Raw genomic sequence first — 24,019 nt, forward strand, 5'->3', positions numbered from 1 at the left:
CTGACAGAATTTTGGATGGATTTCTATGACAGCTGCACACTGGGAGTTGAGGTGAAAGTCCCCTTCATCAGGCATGACTTTCAGTTTGAAGAATGGCAGGCTGTAGCTAGAGTGTTTGTAGAAGGGTGGAAGCTTTCAATACCATTTCTGGAGGAGGTGCTGTATGGCTCGACAACCAGTAGTTTCAAGGATTCCTTTTTGCTATACGTATCACAAGAAGAAAGATATGTCCTCCTGAATGCTTTGGAGGACTTTAATTCAGTGGACACAGATGAATTGCTGGATGTACTTGATGTACATGAATGCAAGTAATTCCCTACTAAGGACACACTGCTCCCTGTTTTGGCACAGATTGGACACAAAGTAATCGTTCAGGCCCCAATGTAAGTGCTGGCATCCTTTTGTGGGTTCTGTAGCTGGTTTACTGCCACCATAAGGACTGCATCATTTCATTGCACAAAAAAAAAAAAAACTGCAAAAACAGTGAAGGAGCTTCTAAACTTTCCAGAGGAGATGACAGCAGCCCAGTCAACAGTTTCTCGTTACCTGAAAAGGTGCATTGGGGAAATTGATTTCAACAATCTCCAGCTTTTCCTGGGGTTCTGTACAGGATCCAATCTCTTGGATAAGGCCATACTAATTGAGTTCATAGAAACCACAGATTTCCTCCCCAGACCACAATCCTACACATGTGGCTGTGTACCAAAGCTGCCCATTGGTTACTTTAGCTAACCTAATTTTCGCAGCAGATTTAACAGCATTCTCACAAGCTCAATGTGACTACTGGATGTGGTGTAGGTAATAATACAAACAATAACCTGAAGGATGTGATAACTCCTTGCTAGACTGGATGGTGAATCTTAACTATGAAGCCCGTGGTGTATTTTGTATGTACGGCATTTTATTTCATCTGCTTTTAAAGTGGTTGCTTTGTTTTTTCCCAATCAAGTGGTAAGCTTAAAGGGATAGTTCGGGTTTTTTGAAGTGGGGTTGTATGAGGTATGTATGCTTAGTCAGTGTATTACCTGTAGAAGACAGCACTCTCCGAGTTTGCAGAAGCAGAGGGGAGTGCTGGAACAGAAGCAGAGCAATACATTGCTGGGGACGGGGACAGCAACACAGCAACACAGCAACAATCACATTTTGTCCCACCTCAAAAGAATACACCAGGTTACATATACACCATATTAGGAATATTTCCAGTGCTTAACCTGGTGGGAAAATTGACGTTTCCTATGACACTAACCATAGAACTCCCATATGCCTACGCCTAAGAGGTTTGGAAACTGTTCTTATCCTGTTATTATGTACAAAATACAACCTGTTCTGTTTTTGACTATGGTGGATTTGGAAAAAGACCAGTAAACCATTCAAGTTTGTATAAAATGTTGATGTCCTCTCCGTTACATTCTATACATCTTTACACTTGAACATTTTCTAATGGCACCACCCATAGTTAAAAAAGTATAAAATATATTATTATTATTATTATTATTATTATTATTATTATTATTATTATTATTATTATTATTATTTTTATTTTTATTATAAAAGTAATATGCACATTATGCTGTAAAAACATGTACTAAAGTACCAAATGCACTACACAAATTGTAAGCTTGTGTCCATTTAACTAGCTTCAAATAACTGTGGACAAACTGTGTCCCTCAAATGAAAATACAAATCAAGTGCCTGGGACTTGGTAGACGGGAACTCCAAGCTTGATTCCTCCATTATTATTGTGCACAAATCAAACACGTTCACATCACATGGGACTGAACTGACAAATGTACAGCTGTCTTTACATGTGGTCAAATCTTCAGTCAGTGGAACAAGACAGTCTTCTGCACCCCAAAGGTGAGGGGCCATGTACATGACATCAGGTATCCCACTGGGGACGTTCCTGCAGGGCCTTATGGTGAGCATTCCAAACATCCTGGATGTCATTTAATACCTCCTGTTGAAGAAACAAGAACAATTAAGTCACAGCTGGCATACAGTGCATTTTTAAACAGTGATCAGGGCCTATAATAAGTGAAATATAGTCCTATTTTTTATCTGCCTTTGCAGTGGGTAAGAAAAACAAAAGTTTGTATTAAGCAAATAAAAGCAGCTTAAATTACATTGTGATGTGTCTTATTTCCACAACAGTCTAAAGTGGGGTCATCAACTACATTTATCCAAGGGCCAGAATTTTTGAGAGGGGTCTGGCTGCAGACCTGCACTGTCAGGACCCATGACCTGCACTGTCAGGACCCTTAGTTGCAGACATGCACTGTGACGTCACCTGCACTGTGAGGACCCGAAGCGACAAGTGAGGAGCACGTATTTTTCGTTCCCCATTTGAACTGTGGAGACGACGAGGTGAGTAAAAGTCGAGTGAAAACTACTCTTTCTTTCATACGAAGAAACAGAAACAGTCTTTATTCACTGGAACGTTACGTTGCACACTATATACTCTAAAGTTATATTAATTTTAAAGAATCAGGGTTTTTTTTAAACTTTTGGCTAGTCTTCAGTGTTGTTATCCTATCGATAGTGCTCACTTAAATGTGCCATTTTTCGTATCGATAGTGCTGACTTGTATAATTTTGTTTGACTTATTACGACATTATTTGTCTCTTACAGATGCATATTTCAATAACTATATACTGTAAAGTTATATTAATTTTAAAGAATCAGGTTTATTTACTTTTGGCTAGTCTTTAGCGTTGTTATCGTATCGATAGTGCTCACTTAAATGCGCCATTTATATATATATATATATATATATATATATATATATATATATATATATAATTTAGTTTTACTTATTACGACATTATTTGTCTCTTACAGATGCACATTTCAATAACAACCGCCGGCACTACGCCAAAAATCGAACGCTGCACGTCATGTTGCAAACTGTTTCACTGCCCTCTGTGCCTACAATTTAAACCAACAAAATTGTCCAAGCTGCAGAGCCACTTAGAGGCACATACAAAAGGTGGCATTTTATTTAAAGGTAAGCATAATGTATTTGTCTGTTTGTTTGTACTCATAAGTATTAGCCAACGCTTCTAACTTCTGGCAGGTTGTGGTTTGGTTTGTAAAAGGGTAAAAGGAAAATGAAGGGAATGTAGGTTGCAGTGAAGAACATCTGACACCTCACTTTCTGTCTTTTAGAAACCTATCCCAGTCACTAAATCCTGGCAACTGGACAGAGAAAACTGGACTACAAATTCAGGTAAGAGTATAAAGTATGTATAATGCATGTATTCATATTAATAGTTGAGTACTCAGGAAGAAGAGCAGCAGGCAGAGGTCTCCAAGAGAGCCAGACTTGCTGATGTGGACACACCAGTGGAAGGCGTAAGCTTTTGCACAGTATCTATTGGTCAGATACTGTTGGTGTGGCAGCTATAGGACAGACATCTTTCTTTCTGTCTTTTCCATAGGACTCGGTTGAAGATCGCATTCTTCAAAATTGCAGACATGCAGCAGAGTGGGCTGAGGCCAACAAACCACTGTTGTCTGCCCGAGTGGACCTGCCTGACGTTCTGGGCATGGGGGAAGAGGAACAGGCAGAGGCTGCTCTACAGTATGGGAGGTTGTACCCAGGCTCCGCCCTCGCAGTGACGCAACACCTTCGGCTCTGCTACACTTACTCAGGCAAACTGCTCATTCAGGTGGATTCGAGTTCCCGAAAAAATGGGAACTCCACCCACTTTGTCGGGAAGCAATCAACTTTGAGCAGCGCCAACGGCCCAGGGTAGAGGCGTGTTCAAGGTAGTGACGTGGTTGAACTGCCACTCAACCCATGGATTGTACACGGAAGCGCTTCATTCAATATCAACATGGAGCAGCGTCAAGCTTTTGACACTGCTGTAGATGCTGCAATGAAAGTGTTCGACGGGAGATTCTCGTTAAAAATCGAGCAAAGAACAGCCCTTGAATCATTTCTTGACAGGAAAGACGTTTTCGCCTTGCTCCCTACTGGCTTTGGTAAGAGTTTAATCTACCAGTTAGCCGGGCCCCGCTGGTAGCTAAATCATACGTCAGAGGAAAGAGTGGTGTGATTGGCTTAAGCTTAGGCACAGCCTTTTCTGGCCACAACCAGTAGCAACCCGAGGGAGGCGGGTTGACCAGGCCATTTCGAATCGTATTCGTTATGGTCTTGGTCAGACCAGAATCTCGAAGAGATTTGAAAGTCTATGTTAATCAGGCTAGGGAGGTTGTGGAACGAAGAACTGGACGAGGATGAAAGAGAAGCGATCCTGGAGCCTTTCAAAATGATATTTCACAATATTAACGACATGTTGATATTTTGTGAACAGGTAGTCGACAAAAACAAGGATTTTTTGTCATATTGTGAATGTTTGACTGAATAAACACTACAGAACATTTGATCATGTTATGACTTGGTGTGCTTTTTATGTTTTCTCATTGATCCCTTAATAATTTGACTAAGATTATACTGTAGATATCAAGAGTTAGGGTACTATTTAGTGGTACTAAGGTGTTCCAGCAGCACAAGAACATAATTGGCATAGACATAGAACCAAACATGAAATTTATGGTGGTTAAGGATAAAAATACAGAATAATACAACAGAAAAACTAATTGAAACAAATACATATATATATATAAAGAGCAGTGCGATAAAGTCAAAATGAAATGATAATGAAATAGCAGTGACTTACTCTATAGTATACAATAAAATGTACAGTATAGGCCTATGGCATCTTGTGAGATGTTGGCTTATGAATATGAGCCTAAGAGAAAATGTGTGCAGTGACCAAACAAAAGTTTACAATACAAATAAAAACAATAGACCGGGAATACTGTTAACTAATTAATTCATTTGTGAGGACCTCTTGAAAAATATAGCGTTTAAAATAGTTTAAAAATACGTGCTTCCGATACACACGCTTTTATTTTGAAAGGCTTCGAATCAACTTCCGGTCCTCACAGTGCACTTCCGGTCCTCACAGTGCAGGTGACGGTCTGCAACAGGGTCCTGACAGTGCAGGTCTGTGGGTCCTGACAGTGCAGGTCTGCAGCCAGACTCTCTTGGAATTTTTATCAACAAACACTATCAGGGCCAGACGTTCTCATAAAATTAAATTAAAGCTGCGGTCGGCAACTTTTTTTTGGTCATATTTGCTTGAACTGTCATGGGATTCTGGAAGCAGAATATTAAATAGGCTGTTTAGGAAAAATAACGAAATCTGTAGCTCCCTCTGAAGCCTGTAATCATGCTTGCAAAAACCGGCTGTTTTTAACCAATCAAGTTAGGGTGGAGGAATCCTACCTGTCAATCACAGCTTGTGCACACGCTGCTGAGCGTGAGTCTGCCCCAGCTTGTGTGCGCTCACACTGGTGTGAACTCACGTGCACAACCTCGTCCACAGAGGGGGAGGGGTTTGGGGGGCGATTCGGAGCTTGTTAGAGGTTGGGGGAGGGACCTAAAAGTTGTATCAGTTGGAATTTTCCGACTTTAGACTCGCAATTTTGAAAACCTGCCGACTGCAGCTTTAATGTTATATCCTAAGTAATATATTATTATTTCATATATCAATTTGCCTTTGAAATGTATGTTATTTTTTAGCCTTTGTCAGTGTTAACATTCATATTACTTGAACGGTAGCAAGCCACTAGGGGGCGAAAACGATATTTTAGTTTCATATTCATGAGGCTGTCAACTGTTAACGTGGGGAAGATGATGCGGCTCATCACAGTGAACTGATTGACATCCAGGCCACTGGTGACATGAAGGCTGCTCTGCATGGTGCTGAAAGCTTGAGCGCCTTTTGGGTGGCTTGTCCCCAAAAGTATGACCCACTGAAGACATTGGCCATGTATGTGCTCACTTTGTTCAGATCAACATACACCTGTGAAGTTGTGAAAAATGAACTGAGACTGCAGCTGTCAAGCCCGATGTTAAAAGAGGGGAAATGTCACTTCTCCCATTAACCAAATATGATAATTTCAGTCTTGTGATTTTCTTGGTTTCACTTCGTATTTATTTGTTGGATTACAGGCTACTTTAATGTGATGTAAAGAGTAACATTTCTCATAACTGATGGCCTGATGCTTTTATTTGTCGTTTGTATCTATTTGCTGATGTGCAAAGCTTGCACTTACAATGCTCTTCTCTGTTATGTTGACAGTTGTTATTGGGACACTGCAATAGTGCGCTACTGTGTGGGGAAATGAAGCCCAAGAAAGGACAAAGTTGACAGACGTGAAACAATAAAAGAGCAACGCGTTTATTGTCAATTTTGATTGGAGGCGGGCTTTGGCGCAGGCGTTTGTTTCATTTCACCATGTAGAAACATGCTTTGCCCTTTTCACTAGGGTATTCCTGAATCCAGTGATATTCTGGCGGGCAGATGGAAAGCTCTGTCCTGCGGGCCGCCAGTTGACATTCACTGGTCTAAAGAATCAATACATCACACGCATTAAATAAACAAACTCACAGTGGCTTAAAGCTCTAGGATTACATGAAGGTAATGTAGAGTTGATGGTACAGTTTCTGGGTTTCGAGAGAAGAGTGTGCTAAACATTGTAACAGTGTTTAAAAAGACCCACCAGACAGATGCCCTGCTCAGATCTACCAGGGAAATCATTGCATGATAAGAAAAAACTAAAAGAAAAACATGCCTTATAGCCAGTGCTAACAGGGTTTAAAAGGTAAAATCAAGGATAACATCTGGAAATCATACAGATTTAATAAGGCTCCTGCCCTGGCTGGCTCTGTTGCTGGTAGGGGTCAAGCTGGGCTGCATGGGTCCTGCTGGGACTGGGGGGGCAATCCAGAGCACTAGTGGAGGTGCATGGCACTGGCCCAACACACCAGCATCAGCTGTGATCCAGCCTGTCACTGGCTGTAATCAATGGTTGATGCTGAGTAAGTGTTGCAGGTCAAAATCACTGCTTTATGTCAGTTGGACGGCTTTATTTCTGGTGGATATAGGTGTTACTTACAGACCACAACACAAACTTCCAAACATTCATCTATACACACCACAGTACACCTTACACACGCACCTGTCATTGTCCATCTTCTGTCTTCATCTGTCCTGTCCTTTTGTGTTCCACTGTCGGCGATTCTAGTCCTCTCTGACTGAATCAAGATTTTTTATTTTTTTTAATCAAAAAAGCTTGTTAGATCAGATAGTCGAAGAGGGCTGGTGAAGGACACACTCATCATCACGTGCACCTATGCACAAGAAAAATTGCAAGATTAAATTGCATAAGAAAAATTGTTTCCAATATATCGCTGTAAGATTTACAGCCTTACAGTGTGGTTGACAGAGATGGCTTTGGTGACATGATGCTGCACAGTATACTAGAGTTGTGGTAATAGATACCAACTACACAATATTCCAGCAATTATGTGCTAGACCTGAATTTTAAAATAAAACAGGTCAAACAAGAACTATTGACAACAGCATTTTTTCCAATGAAGTAATAATCATTGTTCTCATGTCCTTGTTTTTTTATCAAATATATCTAGTTCAAGGAAGCTATCCCATGCCATATTCATAAGAAAATCATATTTATTTAGAGTTTTCATGAGAGTGGAAAATGAATATCTATGTTAGCACTCTATGACTGCAGCAAATTCAATTTAATTTAACTGCATTGAATCCAACCAAATCATTCACTTTAACAATGTATCATCCCTAAATCGCATCAAAGATCGCAAAGATATATATTGAATAATCTTATGAATGATGATGAATAAACATATTATATGTTAAACATATATATATATATATATATAGATATATATATATCTATATATATAGATATATATATAGACAGACGATTACATCATAAACATTCTGTATCAACATATAGTTCCACTTGCCCAGCATATACAAAATAGAGAGAACAGTGTTTCCCTTAAAATATACTTTATCATTTACTCTGACAGGGCCTCAACAAACCTTACTTAATGTGTCTATCATTTACAAATCTAGCCCTTTCATTCAGAAGAGATTTTCCTTTTTTTTTTTCAGAAAACAGAGAAAACAGGGCTATCACCAAATTAAAATAAGGGACAGTGACAGTAAATTTCTTTTTAGTTGTACCAGACAGATGCTGCAATCTGCTGTAATGTTTTCAACAGCTGAACAGGTGATGTCTCACCTCTCACTGACAGAAAAAGGGAGAAAGGGAGGTAGCGCTGGGACCAAAGCGCAATCACAGAGGAGAAATGTCATATTTGCATATCTCAAAAATACATCACATGACAGCCGTAAAGGGGCCTGTGAAAAGAGTTTTGCATATTGAGAGAAATTTCCACGGCTTTTCAGAGAGTGCTGTTTATATGCAATTTTAAGAGGAAGATAAAGGTTATATTGGAAGGGAGAAAAACGGTATCAGTGTCTCTGGTAAAAACTAGGAACTGAAATCCAAAAGAATTTTTTTTCATAAACCCCCACCCCTACCCTCTCCCCACACAAACACACACACACTTTCAGCGCCTGATGAGACTCCTCCGCAATTTCTCAGTCGCAGCGTTGCATCGGAGTCCTGACAGACTGAAAGCTTGCCAAATGATTTCACTGCATGAACCTAAAATATGAAAATTGCAGGACTTGAAAATCTCCCGTGATGCCAGCACGGATGGTAAAGTCGGATTAGTGCACATAAGTAGCCTCTGGAAAGCGGTGCCACTCAGACCTAACTGCTGTAGTTGGTGGAAGTTTATCAACGAAGACATCAGTCAGCCAATTCTGTTTGGTGCTTGTCATATTTTGCCTCTTTCAACCTATCTGCTTTAATCAAATGGCACCAATATCTCAATTCGAGCTGCCAAGACAGGTCTCTCACTAGAAAACCCTGTAATTCCTCCCATCAGCAGCCAAACTCCTTTCTAAACAATAGGACCATCTTGTTTTGATTTGATTAAAATAGATTAATTAATTACCATGCGCCAAAGCTGTTGTTCGTGATTAATGAGGCAGCAACACCTAATCAGCTGGCAGAGGAAGGAGCCTGATTGGCTGTCCTCCTTGTCTCACCTGACTATTTGTTACTTGACTCTACTAAACCTCAATGGACTGAGAAAAGATGGTGTTAACTTGCCGAGACTGCCGACATCTTGACATGCTCTCATATTTAACACATTCTCATATTCAAGGCTGCCAGGAAAACAGTGATTCATTAAATCCCATGAGAGTTTCAGTATGGAACAGTTTAGGAGGGAAATGACAAACACAGGTAAAGTCAATTGTGAGGAAAACCCCGTTTTGTAAACCACCCAGAGACTCCAAGAAAACCTCAGCTGCTGTTTGGCGCATATGCACAAAACACAGGCAGAGCCTTTCCTTCCGCGACTCATAGCCGCAGTGAGGCGACCATCTCATTCACTGGGGAAAACAACTGGGGCGCTCAGTCCAGTCGTGTCGATATCCCGACACCTGCCCTCTCCACCTGGGTAACTCCGGAATATGCAAGAGGCCATGCCCCCTCCAGGCATTTGGTTCCAGAGCTTGTGCTGTGAATGGAGGTGAGCCCAACTCTAGTTACACTGGAAAAAAATGCCCCTCCAAAAATAAGTAAGAAAAACAACAAATACAAGACGTTTTTGCTTGAAATAAGCAAAAAAATCTGCCAATGGAACTAGTGAAAATCGGCTTATCAAGATTTCTTGAAATAAGATGTGATATTTGGGAATTTTGACATAAAAGTGATCTTGAAATTAGCTTAAAAACCTCTTCAAATGTCAAAAAAAGCTTGTTTCATATGATATGTGACTCAAAACAATTTGTTTTCAAGACTTTTTCATTGAACAAGATATTCCAGATGTATTGTCTTCAAAGAAATATCTGGCTGAAATAGTACTTGTTAGGCAGTTGTGTCTTATATCAAGTGTACTGAGATATTTTGACTAGAAATGAGACAAATATACTTGGTAAGACTTTGATTTTTTCCAGTATAGTTGGTATTGCACCACCTCCCATAGCAGCTCAGGCTTTTTCCCCGTCAGTGAGACGACATTCCCCATTCCAGGAACTAGTTTGCAACACTGGGTATTGACACATTCAGGCCTCGGCCTCTGCCTGATACTCAGCTCACACTACTCTTTTTGGACGAGGTGATTTTTATTCTCTGGAGTTGCTTCATCTTCAGGCTTTAACGATTTCTGGTGAAACCTTGTATTTAAGTTGGCTGGGTGTGAAAAATTCAACATAAAGTTTGTATAGTTACAATTTTCATTTTATCTACTGGGCTTTCTGACTATGTAAAAGAGAAAACATATTGGGGACCACAAGATTGCATTTTTGGGAACTACTCAGTTCATGTAGTCTTCAGCTCTTTTCCAGCCTTAATAAAGAGCAACATATGGACCCTGCTTTGGCAGCAAGAGAGGGGAAACAGAATGAGGAAATTAACTGATATAACATCGAGGCCAGTATGAAAGGCAGGAGGAAGTGAAAAACAGAAGCCAAAACATCATCAGCAGCCTGGCTGTGTTCTGGCTCAGCATCCTCTGCGTTCTCTCACACTCACACATAAATCACAGGCAAGGCTGTCCTTGCATGATAGAGCCAAATTATTATGGCTAAACACACAAGAGTATGGGATGATTAAAGTGTCTGGGGCCTTCTATGAGGAGACAGAGACATGATTTATTACCAGAAACACACAGCAGCAGACTGAAATGTAGAAAAGACTGAAAATCAGAGTCCTGCATGATGGCTCTCAGAGTGTTTTAGTGAAAATTTAATACAGTAGGTGGACAGTTGTAAAGGCAAGTGCTGACTGTTTGTGAACACTTCTGCAATTTTAATAATATCCATGTCATTCTCCTACACTTTTCAGTCTCTCATTGCTTTCTTTTCTTATCCCACAGTATAAAATGTGCACCGCAACTGTCCCCCTCTGATAATATATGTACTTCTTTCATTTCAAACACTTGAGCCTACCATGTAGGCTACCTGGGATTAAAAAAAATCATTGGAAGGACAAATACTGCTGCTTTATTTCTATTCTTTAGATGTGGAAGTTTGGATATTGTTTGAACCATATTCAGACAATGATGCTGAAGTGATGATAAATACAATACACACCACAAGAGGGACTTGAGAATCTCCAGGTCACTACCATGTTAAAGAACTAAATAATGTCACTGAGTAATGCAGCTTGTCATTACCTGTCACTGGCCTAACCACATTTAGTACAGTGAATCAGCTCTTCACTAGTGCAAACACATTTTTCACCCCTGGCTCCTTATAAATCAGCGTTCCTTGTCAAAGGTTCTCCAGGCATTTTTCTTCATCCTGCAGTGAGTGGCCTCATGGTCTGCCCTTTCCGGGCTGTAAATCGTGAACAATCCTCGCACTGCTAATCTCAGCACCGTCCTTTTTTTTTTGCACATAAATTATCAATAAATGAAATGTCACAGGACAATGAGAGAAATGGTGTCTGGCTGACCCGTCTCCATGACCTATTGGGTAAACACTCCCTGACTTGTAAATAATCTATGCATCGCTGCCGCCTGTGAAGATTTATTAAGCATTACATCTGCATCAGGTGGTGTCCTGCATCACCCCAACAAACTGGGATTAAAGAATGGACTGTGCTCCTGAAAATCTGTTTTCAGACAGCAGTGATACACATAACTAAGTGTTGCTGATGAAAAAAAAATTGAAAAAACAACTAAATTTAGCAATAAAAGTAAAAGATTCAAAGAGTGAATGATTTGCTATTGCAAGCTTCAGTCTTTACAGACCTGCAAACGCATCAGTTCCAGTAAAGTCAGAACAAAGGTTTGTTTACATGGAAACCCCCACATACAAGTGTCCATGGGGGTGAAAAAAAAAAAAGGGAAAATGCTTTATTTAATTTTAAGAGGAACAAAAGGCACACTCCTGTGAGCGATACTCGTGATGTAAAGATAAATAATGTCAAAAGCACTTCTTGAACAATGGCTATTTTAACCATGGACGGCAGCTCAGGGCTTTTAGGGGGAAACATTTTTGTGAGATCTGCTTATTTGCCTTATTTCTTAGAGTTAGAAAGCTCTCACTACTTTAGCTGAGCTTAGCATAAAGACTGAACACAGGACAAAATTACTTAATTTTGTTGCACCTTGCTAATTGTCACGGCTAGGTTGCTAGCCGCCTCAAAACAACACAGCCAAGCATGATGGTGACACTAATCTGTTTTGCAGAGCTGGAACTTTGGGGTTTGCCCAGATGTTTCTCCTGTAATCGAGCAGTGAAAGTATTCATAATGCTGAGCCAAGAACTGTGTTAAAAAAAAAATCTTATTTTATACTTCTTTTTTTTACGAATTTTGCCACACAGTCATACTATTTAAAAGCACACATTAGGACAGTGCTGTATTTATCTGTGTGAACGAGGAAAACAGTGGCCTTCTTTGCAGTGTTATAGCTCAATCTGTGAGTGAAAAGGGCTAAAGAAGCATATAACTAGTTCTAAGGCAGTGCTTAGTGCAAAATTTACACCCTCGCTGATATAATGGTCTGCAGGTGTTGAGTGTTAGCCTTGGGCAGCTGTAAACTGAAGCGAGAGTGTTTGCAAGTACAAGGAAAGATTTGTTTTGCTAAGAGCGCTTAATGGCACTGGTGAGAGGTGCACAAACAGTGCTAGTGGCACCTTGCCACAAGAGTGCTTCACATCGCTGTGCTGGGATTTAAATGTGCTTCTTTGAAATTCAGATGAAGCATCTCTAATAGCACCAGGCAAAATATCAACCACGAAAAAAAAAAAAAAAAATCAAACAAACAAACAAACAAAGTGGCACCCTTGGTGATAAAAATTGTTGTACAGAAGGCTTATTTGGGCAAGCTCCCTCGCCTCATAATAGATTTTCCCTGTATCCTTAATTTTCCTAATGCAAAAACAATAGCAAGGAGCACATATCACTTAACTGTGTGTTGGAGCCATCACTCTTACAGCGTGTCCTCTATTATGCTTTATTTCATTTAAAGAGGAGCCAAATGCACAGAGAGTGCCGAGGATGATTTGAAACACTTAGAGGAATGTTTATGCATGAACATTTCTCTCCTCCTCCCCCTGCTCTCCGGATCTGATGCCACTGGAATTCCTTTTGGCATTATTCAATTTTACCCTTCACCTCTCATTAATGTATGGCACTTCGTACATTGATGAATTCAAACCACCAATTTGCAGTTGCACTGATGATTTCTCAATTGACATTTGAATGCACCTGCACAGGAAAGTATGGAAATAAGCCTAATGATTATTAATGTGCTGTGTGTGCATGTGTGCGTGTGGCACTTTCCCCCACACCGATGTGTTTAAGTGTCGCAGTTGAGAACATGAAGTTAAGATTGTTGGGGCATGCAGAGGATGAGTGTAGCATGCTCAAACTGAATTATATTGGCTATCTCACTGTGCAATCAAGTCCCTCTTTTATAGCTACGGGTAATCAAATAAGGAAGAATGTGTGAAGTTAGAAGTCCATTGACACAGAGGCAGAATACTTCAGATGAAAACCCTCTTAAAGTAGATCATAACACAGACTAAATATAATCATCAGGCATTTCCTGTGATAGTCTGTCAACCCAGCAACTCCCTCATAAGACTTTTTTGTATGAGCGTGTAAAGGTAAGTCAGTGAGAAGCACATGAAATATTGAACTGTCAATAAACCCTGCTCATGATAAAAAATCCTATCAGGGATTCAGTGACATTCACCTCAAATAAGAAAGATATGATAACCTTTCCTAAAGAACAGAATACTGTATATGCATTATAGAATTGATCAGTATAACAAATGTGATAGAAGCAATGCAATAATCTGGTGAATTTTGCATGGATTTCTGTTATTATTTCTGTACAACGGTGACAACCTTCGGCGCTAATGGCAGCAGTCTGCTATGTAACTTATGCATATCAGGACAGTTGTACATTTCACAGCAGCAGAATGATCACCTTAAAAATGCAAATATAATTTTTCTAATAATTCTTAGTACAATAACAAGGTCTGGTGCTGTCAGATGGAGATTCTGAGAACTGACAGAGTGTGAGCAAAGACGATTTGTGAAACCCAACTTGCAAGACAGCATGAACAAGAAGTCACTCATCTGTTCAAGTCTGCCATAACTGGACTTTTCGAGCAGTTGTTCTCTGTGCTAGGAAGATCACGTTTAATGCTTGAAAGCTCTGGAACTATAGGTTACACGTTAACCATGGTAACCTTTCTCCAAAAAACATTCACAAAAGGAGTTGTGGAGAATAAGTGAAGAAAGACCAGACATACGAAATAAGGTACATGGCACAGGTGAGCATTATAACTTCATCCCCGACTGATTTTCGCACACCTAAAGTTGAAGAAAAAGGTCCATCCCATTTCTGTCACACCCAAACTCCTTACCATTAACCTGGTGGCAATTGAACAAGTCAAGTAATGTGTGTGAATTTTCAAAAACAATTTGAGACTGAAATCTAAAAAGGTTGGACATAGAAACATACGTATCACCTTAAATATGACACCTCTGAAATGCTGCAGTCATGGTAACGGACAGGTATACCCAGCGGGGTTGAAGTCATTTGACAAATGATCAGCTCTTCGGAGGAATTTGACCAGTCGTGATATTAAATAAACAAAAAGCAATGCTGTTCAAACTTTCTTTCACCGAGATTTGATCTTCAGTAATATAACTATTGCGCTGAGTGGTTTTGTCACAGCATTTGTAATAAATGAAGTCGAGTTTCTTAAACAATTGAAGCTTCTGCTCTTGTGACCATATAATCAATGTTTCTAATTGCTTCTATCCATCACTTTGGTCAACACAGTGCTCTGTGTTTGTTAGCTTGATAAAAATTCTGGTGGCAAAAATCAAAATTGTAACTGTAGAAGGACTTTTAGGACTTTTAGTCTGAAGTCAGCTCCTCCTCTGACGACCCACTGTGACGGTGCAGTGACGGTGTCTTCAGGTGAAATAAACATCACGTTTTCTTCAAGCTGACAACAGCTTCTCTTTTACCGTACCGCAGATCCTGATCAATATAACATTGAACATGCTTAAACATATAGCAAAGGGATGTTTTCAGCTGCTTCCATTCTCAACTGAAATGTTTCACTAACCAGGGCACACTCGTTATATTTACCATGAAGTGTTATTGTGATTCTACAAGTTACAGGAAAAAACTGAAGCACTGTCGTGAAATATTCACCTACAAAGATGATTATCCCTTCAAAAAAATCTGATATATTATCAGCGTTAACATAAATAGAAATGGTGTGAATAAGTATTTTACTATCATATAATCTTCTCACATCAAACACAGAGTACAGATGTGGATTTTTTTCTCTCTTCCGTTGTTGTTTCCGGGTGGTTTGCAAACAGATTGGAGCATGAATGCCATCTTGATGGTGGCTGTAATACAATTTAACCAGGTGGTAGTTTAAACAAGTTCAGTCCCATGTCTTTATATACATAGTCACATAAAGTATTCCATTTCTTATAATTTATTGACTATTCTAAAAATAAAACAAAATCATCGCTCATCCCTGAGGGCATTGCTTTGTGTTGCACCTTTTGTACAGAGATAAGGATGTGGTCAAAACAACATGGGACGCACTCATGGTGTTTATCTGTCATCCCTGGCCGAGTCGGCACACTCTGCATCTCCACATGAAACAAACCTCTGCTGCTTTCACAGCACAACTACACCCGAGTGCATCAGGAGACACGACCGCTGTCACCTCTCTCTCGATAGGCATAACCCTCTTGTGTTATCACTCTATTTCTCTTTCTCTCGATTCATTGTATTCCATAAAGCCCCGGGTTATTTTAAACTACCATCTGAATATCAATGTTTAAGTGAAAGAGGAAGAGGAAGATACCAAATCTAATAAATCAATAATATATGAACATGCTTTATTTACCGTAAAAAGAAAATCACACTTAGGATTTAATTTCCACTGTAAATACATGACTTACATCATCATGCGCAGAGTTAAAAACGTTTTTGTTACCTAAACCAATAGCAATATCAAGAATTTAGCACCCAACTACATTCTGTTTATATGTTGTATTTAGGTATGTACATGTTATTAGCATATAGGCCCAGTATAGAGTAACTGAGTGACTCTAGTCATCGTGTATAAATAGTTTGAATAAATTTGGATAAGGAGGACCTCATTTGAATACCTTGCAAGGACCATTTATTGTTGAGAGCTGGTCCTGAGGACTAATGCAGAGGATGTCAGATACATCAGAGAGCTGACGCACATACTGTATATCAGTGCTGCACCTACTAACAGGGTTGCGTTTCAGTGGAAGTATAGAAACACATCCACTGGTCGCACTGTTCCTAAAGCAAACCTGCATTTTAGCATTATTTGGTCTGACTGTGTTAAAGGTCTCCACCTTTTTGCTGCCTAATGAGACAATAAAGCTGAGCACATGGAGTTGCCTTTGCAGCAAATGTTTTCATCAGCAATGATTCAAAGTTCATTCAAACTGCTTAAAGGCAGGGTAGGGGATCTTTTTCTGGAGCATTTTTTTACATATTGCTTGAAATACTCTTCACACCCCCATTGCAACCAATTAATTAAAAGTTTTGACACAAATATGAAAAGTTTTAGTGGCCTCTAGAACGTACAATCTAGGAAAAACAGTATCCAATCATTGTGAACGGACCGTTCACAATGATTGGATTCTGATGCCGTCTATCAAACTGCAATCTGCCCCCCCCCCCCGTGCACATACCCTGCTCCGTGAACGAATTACGCGTCCAGAAGTTTGGCAGGAAGCTAAACTAGAGCCAGCTTGGCTAGCATCTAGCATTATAAACGTATAGTTAGCATAAACTAAATACTAAATACTAAATACGGCAACGATCGATGCTTGCTGTCAGAACAGCGCTCGTGCACCTTCGTGCTCGTTCATGTACTCTAGAGGCGTGCCTTCGGGGGGAAAGTGAAGAAAAGGGTTGGGACTTTTTACCGGTGTATTTTCAAAATGCAGCTTTGCTGGACTCAAAATCCAGGATCTCCTACCCTACCTTTAATTGGTCAAATATGGGTTAAAATGTGGGCATATGTACTGAGTGATTGATCTTGTGTTACTCTAGCAGGCAGTCAAGACCTATAATCTTCATGTAAAAGAGACAGTTTTGCTGGTGTGCAAGGTGCCTGAGTTCACACAGAGGATTGGTTATTTCAGTTCAGGACTTTTTGTGATTGCAGCATTGAGTGAAGCTTATGAAGGTCAGCGGCCCCATCTGGCCTCCCTCTCTACCTAATGGCTTCTTTGCAGGGCCCTGCTGCTCAACCTCTACCTCATATGCCAGTTTTACACCGGAGCACTCTGCTTTCAATAAGCAGAACAAGCAAGACAATGAGCTGTTGTGGCCACAGAGGGCCAGATGTGTTTTTTTTTTTTTACAATCTAGGTAACATTTAACAGATAGTGGTAGTACAATATAGAAACTGTTGATCAGAATATTTCAGTAGTTATGCTCTGTTTATTTATCAACATTACTTGGTGTAAATATAGTCAATGGCCAATTTAGATAGTTGTACAATGCAAATAAATATTAATTAAGACGAACTTGATTTATTTAACAAGATATTATAGAATAATGTGTCACTGCCAACTTAATTCTGTCAGGCAGTGGTTCAAAGGTCACATGACTCGGCAGCTCAGTCTCACAGCAAAACATGAAATTCCACGTAACTATGGAACAGTATTGATGCTGATTAAGACTTAATCTGTTTTTCTTTTCTTTGTGCCACTTGAATTTTAAATTTAAAAAAAGAAAAAGTTTTTCAATAGGAGGTCTGGTTTGTGTGTCAAAAACATTTTGAGCGTTTAGCCGACAGGGCATGACTGAGTAGCCAGTAATACAGAATTTTCATACAATATGTTGTAACATTGTATCTTAATGCAAGACGTGATTTTCTTCTTAACCATAACCATCCTGCTATCAAAACCTAACCTTGACCAAGTACTTTGTAATGTGTGAAACTGTTATTAAACAGAGTGAAAGCAAAAATGACATCTCAAAGTAAAGTTACCTGAAAACACTAATAGGCAGCATATAACTTGATCTGGGCTCTTTCATAGGGAAGTCATGTGTACTGGCATCCTCAAATCCCTCCAATGTCCAAATACATAGTTTTTTGCCTCTTAAATTTGAAGCAAAAATAGATTTTTGACTATTTGATGAAATGCTGTGACTCTGCATTCCTCTATCGATTTATTATTATGTGCAGAGGCACCATTAAAAAAATAAAAAAAAATAAAAAAAAGAGGGAAATAAAAAATAAACAAAAAAAAAAAAAAAAAAAAACTGTCAATGGATTGAGTTTTCATAACTATTTCATGTAATAGGCTGTCCTGGCCTTACTCTTCTTTGTAATGGTCATTTAAAAAAAAAATCTATTTAATTTAACATTTTTTTTGTGAAAACAGAACACACACTGTGCACAGATGTAAACACACAATAAACAATGGGTGGAAAAAGACATGTTCAAGTTTAACAATGAGCAACATCTCAGAGATCCATCCTCTAAAACATAGAGATGATGGTAATTAGTGGGGGGGTTGGAGCCTATATTGCAGCTGTCATTGGGCACAGGGTACACTCTGGACAGGTCGCCAGTCCATCACAGGGCCACACAAGACAAACAACCATCCACGCTTACACTAGGGACAATTTAGAGACATCAATTAACCTGAATTGCAAGTTTTTCTGTGGTGGGAGGAAGCCGTAAGAGAGCATGCAAACTCCATCCCGCTGGGATTCAAACCAGGAACCCTCTGGCAGTGGTGCTAACCACCACAACGCCATGCAGCCCGCAAGAAAACATGCCTGAACAAAATGTTTGATTTGATGATGGCTGTGAACTGAGGGAGCTGAAACTTAGTTTGAAGTTGAGAAGAAAAAGCAAATCTATCATTTATAAAAGGCTTGCTAATATAACTAGAACCCCTCCTCTTCCAATTTGAAAAAAAACTGTCAGACAGTGCTGGGTTGAAAAGGTGTTTTTTTGTTGTTGTTGGAGAATAAATAGGTATATTGGTTAAACCAAGATTTAGAGAACTTTTGATTTAAAAAAAAAAAAAAAAAAAAAAAAAGTTATTATGGGAAGTTATATTAGAAGATTGGGTTCCTGAAAAAAAACAAGGCTGGGAGGGAGGTGCCTGTAGCTAGTGCAGTTTTAATTCTTAACCAGGGCGAGGAGCAGGTAGACAGTCATTATCAAGAGAAGCACGTTGCCAAAAGATAAGGGCCCTTGCATTCACAGCCCAACAAAAGTGTCTAAAGATTTAAAAAATGTATTTCGAATTATCTGCCAATGGCATAAATTCACTTATTTTCCAATTTACTGAATATCAAGACAGCTCACCGATTCACTTAGTATAGTTCAAGAGGTTATGTACAGACGGCAGTGGGTCAACTGTAAAGCGAGTCATCATCTATTTACAGGACTTTCAAATTTTCCACTATGAATACCCGGATGATTACTAATACCTATGGCAAGCGGTTATAAAGTGATATCAAAAAGGAAGGGGGATAGAGGGTCTTCTTGCCCAACTCCATGCTGTATTTGGAAGGGAAGGACATCTCTACATTTGTGAGAATTGCAGAAAGAGGGCAAAGATAAACCATTTTGATTAAATGTAAAACAGAATCACCAAACCCAAAATGTCTCAAAAAAGTGAGACACGACAGGTCTTTTCAAGAGCTGGGAGAGTTGTATCAACCGCACTGAGGCATTGAAAAAGTTCTTTTTTCTCAGTCGACTCATAAATATGTTCCCTCATCACAGTTTGAAAAGCTTACCATAAGACAGAATCAACTACATCTCCTTTTTAAAGGTTAGAAACTCATCTGTTTGAGTAGACAAACTCAAAAAATGGGGGATCTTCCAACAAGACAGGACTAAACCTCCAAATGTATATTTGCTTTGTTTTAAGAATGACAAGCTGAAGGCCAGAAATTAAAATATTAGGTTAGATTGAGTGAGTAATTTGAGGCAAGAATTCAGAGGAAAACAGAAAGTAGTCAGTGCTTGTGTAAGATCTTTAGATGTGAGAGCAAAATCAAAATTGTCTGTAGGGTGCTGGAGCCACCATATATATATATAGAGAGAGAATTTATATATATATATGATATCTATATATCATAAATATCCCAAATTTCTTTGATATGATTAAAATGTTCAAGATTTGCACAGAGGATATGATGGAGGGTTGTTTAGGAGAGTGCCTGTCAAAACTATTATTGAGATAACAATTGAAATCACCCATGATTTTAATATTAGAGCTAGAAGGCGGTAAGAAGTCAAGAGCCCTCCAAAAAAATCTGGACTGTCAGTGTTGGGAGCATAAATATTCAACATTGTAATGGAAATGTGTTGCTGTGACCAGATACACACAGATATTTACCATATGGATCTGCCTTCATGACACCCAACTGAAATGGAATATTTTTATAAAGTAGAATTGCTACACCTCTAACTAAGCGTGTAAATGGGGACTGAAAGACCAGAGATATGCAGTTTGCTCTCAATCTGCGCTGCTCAGTAGTACCAATGTTTGTTTCCTGCAGACAAATATTGTCAAATTTCAAAGACTTAAGGTGAGAAAAAAACACGACCTGTTTTGACTGTATGGCTGAGACCTTTTACATTCCAAGTGACAGATGTAAGATCATTCATGCTGCCCTGCACAAGAACCACCAGTTATTGGCATAACAAAATAAAAACATGATAACATCCACCCAAAAACATAATCCAAACCCAGACCTTTAGGAACACTTCTGAACAAACCCATTTACGTTTCCCCAGTTGAAGTTCAAGTGACTCTGTTGTCTCAGATCGCTTGTGTTTGCCACAAAGAGGAAATTAAATCTATGTCAACCACTGCTAGAAAATGTACATCAATAACAAAAACCAGCTAAACAGCAAATAATAGCCAATTAAAATAGTTTGCAGTCCCACACACTGCTGAATGTCAGAGAAAAAAAGTCTCAGAAAAGTCTTATCTACCAGATAAAATGGCATCAAAGTTTTAAATCCTATCTTAAAGTTTGTAATACCCCCCCAAAAAAAACGGCATTCTAATTGCAGATATATGCCATCTGCTTGTTTTCATGGCACTACCAATCCGTATATATGCTAACAGTTTTTTTTCTTTTAACACATTTAATACCATCTCAACACCATTTCCACTGTTACAAAACACAAAACATGGTGTGCTTTCAACACCTTAGTACATCAGCTAGCCTTTGATACATTTGGTGCAAAATGCAACCCAGCCCCCAAAAGACTTCATAATTCCCCATAAAGTGACTTTTGCTGCCATAACAATGACAAAATGCTGTCAACTAGCAATACCACATCAGCACTAAAAGTTCAGTGAGTTACAATTAACAACTTTAAGTATTGATAAATGTATAAAGTGTACCTTTTATCTCGCTCTTTGACCCAAATTCCTTTAATGCCGCATTGCAAAAGTATTGTCATACGTAACAAAATATGTACTTCATTAGAAATCATGTTGATGTTACTATATGTGTTTATGTATTTACACAATCATTTCATGCCTAGCAGAATAAAAAAAATTATATCTCTAAATAAATCTTACAGTTGAGTATAATAAATCTAGATTGAAATGTTTTACTGTACAGGGAAACAAGTACAACTATTTCTATTATTTAAGATATGAAATCGTAGGATGAAGAAAATTCACAAAAGCAACAAAGTAATTTAGTAGATTTCACTTTTGCAATTATCATTACTGTATTACTGCTGTGCACATCTCCTGGAGGAGTATCTTATACATCCCTGGATATCTTTATGTTCATAGGTTCAACAGCCATTGCATCTAACAGTGATATTTGGTCATGTTGGTGGACCAAGTGGGTCATGTTGATGGCGCTCATACATCTTCCATTTCAATGCCAAAAACACCACATCAATGTGGCTGAGGAAAAGAGAGTGTGGTGGTTAAAATGGCATCATCCTGGGGCATTTTGTAAACCACACAGTGATCTACCGGGAGTGGTGAAAGGCCACAATGTCCCCTACGATCACATACTGTATATGGATACATTTGGTCCTTTGTCATTGTAAGACTGCAAAGGTAAGTCAGACCTTCCAGGCTTAAAAATGTCCACGGCGGTCCAAGGAATGCACACCAAAGAGAGAAAAAAAACAAACATGATCCAAAAGTTTGCAGAGCTCTGATTCTTTTATACATTTCTCTTCATAGGGAACAAAACAGGTCTTACTTTTCACAGGATGCCATTTTCCCATTCCTCAACCCCCAAGAGACAGGAGAGAGAGAGAGAGAAGAAGAAGAAAGAAAAAAAAAAATCCCCAACATGCTGAACTACACCCCTTTTAAATGGTCAGCCTATACCACCTCTAATTCCAAAGGGGTGAAAAACCCTCAAAACTAAACCCAAACAATCTAAACCCAAACAACATTCCTAAATATCTCCCCTCCCTCTCAACCAGTGTGGATTCCCCCAATGAGGCTGATTGAGAACACCAGGTCCTAATCAGCACTGCTCATGGGCGCGCTTCCATGGCAACACAGGACCAGGTGACCTCAAAACGAATCAACACAAAATCTTAAACATTAAGTTAACACATCACCAAGTTTAAACCGTGCCCAAACAGAAAAACCCACATTAGATCAGAATATAAAAAATACAAACACATGTTAGTGAGGGAAAAATACATCCCTCACATTCATCTATTGCTGTTCCCACAGTTACTCAAGAAAAGAGACAAGGTGGGGTGGTTTGTGTAGGCTGATGACAGCAGGTGTAGTCCTTTAGTAGATATTGCTGTATACATGGGGATGTTGGCAGCCCTCTGCCCCGAGTCATCTACAGTTGCTCTTCTTCCTATCACATTTATTCCATAATGGTGGTGTTTTGCTAAGTTCAAACCAGCCTCATCCACTAAATTAAACATGTGCTTGTTTCACTTGCTTGAAGTTTGAAAGCTCTGTTCAGTAAGTTAAAGAATAAACAAGGTGTTTGTTAAAAATTGTTTATCTTAAACTGCCTGTGTGTGGTGTGTTGGTATTTATTAGCAGGATGTATTGGTCCTTCAGTTCTTGACACGTTCAGAGTGTCTCTCAAAGGGGACAGACAACTATTTTTTATGTTGTTGCTGGGGATTAGATAACAGCTGGATCCTACAATAGTAAATATAAGCAAGTACAGAAACTTGTAACTTGTTGTCTGTAGTCTGTTGATCCAGCAAAAAAAAAAAAAAAATAGAAAATTAAACCAAGCTTAAAGTGTGTTTTCAAAAGAAGAGATGCAGCTTTGTGATAATAAGTGCCCCTTGAAACATGTTGCTAGTATCAAATTGATCTCATCAGTTGTATTGTTATGATGTACACTTTGCGCACTATCCAAACTCTTTTGGGGTTATTTGACAACACACAATCATGTTGTAATTGTACCACAAGAAACCATTAATTATCATCAGTCTTTTAAACCATAGGATGCCAGGGAGAGTTACATCATATCCTGTGCCTTGGTCAACTACACACAATACTTTCTGATAGTGTCAACGGAGCCCGTTACAATGAAATCTGAGGCGTCCTCTGCCCAGGAGGCTTTCACCAGAGCTGCAGGGAGCCTCAGCAGGGTCCTCAGACTCAATGATCTGCACACCTGAAGCTCATCTGTCACTATGGCTCTGCGCCTGTGAGTGTGTGTGTTTCTACCCGCAAATTTATTTTACCCAATTAACCTTACTTAGCACAATTTTTTTAGTGACTTCGAGTTTAAAGGACAAAAACAATATGAAACTAACTTGCAACATAAAATATGATTTGAAGGAATCTTATTGCTGCCCAGATACATATTTAGTTTTATTGTTATCTATTAAAATGTTGATGCTGTACTTTTCAGGAAAATATTGTTTGATAATGCCTTTCATCCGTTTGTTGCAATTAAAGCGTAATTTCAGTAGGAGACCCATGTGTACTGCTGCTTCAGAAGTTTAAAACATCCACAGAAGTGGAAGTGTTCTCTCTACAGTTA

The 24,019-nt window shown here is 39.1% G+C and overlaps 1 long non-coding RNA gene across 2 annotated transcripts; it reads left to right on the forward strand.

Annotated features, from left to right (window-relative positions):
* The first annotated feature begins 2,201 nt into the window (after positions 1–2,201).
* On the forward strand, positions 2,202–4,320 carry LOC142369924 (uncharacterized). 2 transcript variants are annotated; one of them, XR_012767740.1, is made up of 5 exons: positions 2,202–2,364; positions 2,839–3,004; positions 3,166–3,351; positions 3,438–3,589; positions 4,214–4,320. It is a non-coding gene; the product is annotated as an uncharacterized LOC142369924 (long non-coding RNA). The 2 variants fall into 2 exon arrangements; XR_012767739.1 differs by having other exon boundaries at positions 3,438–4,320.
* The last annotated feature ends 19,699 nt before the right edge of the window (positions 4,321–24,019 follow it).

The sequence above is a fragment of the Odontesthes bonariensis genome, chromosome 20 (genome assembly GCF_027942865.1).
Source record: "Odontesthes bonariensis isolate fOdoBon6 chromosome 20, fOdoBon6.hap1, whole genome shotgun sequence".
In the NCBI taxonomy this organism is placed as follows: Eukaryota; Metazoa; Chordata; class Actinopteri; order Atheriniformes; family Atherinopsidae; genus Odontesthes; species Odontesthes bonariensis.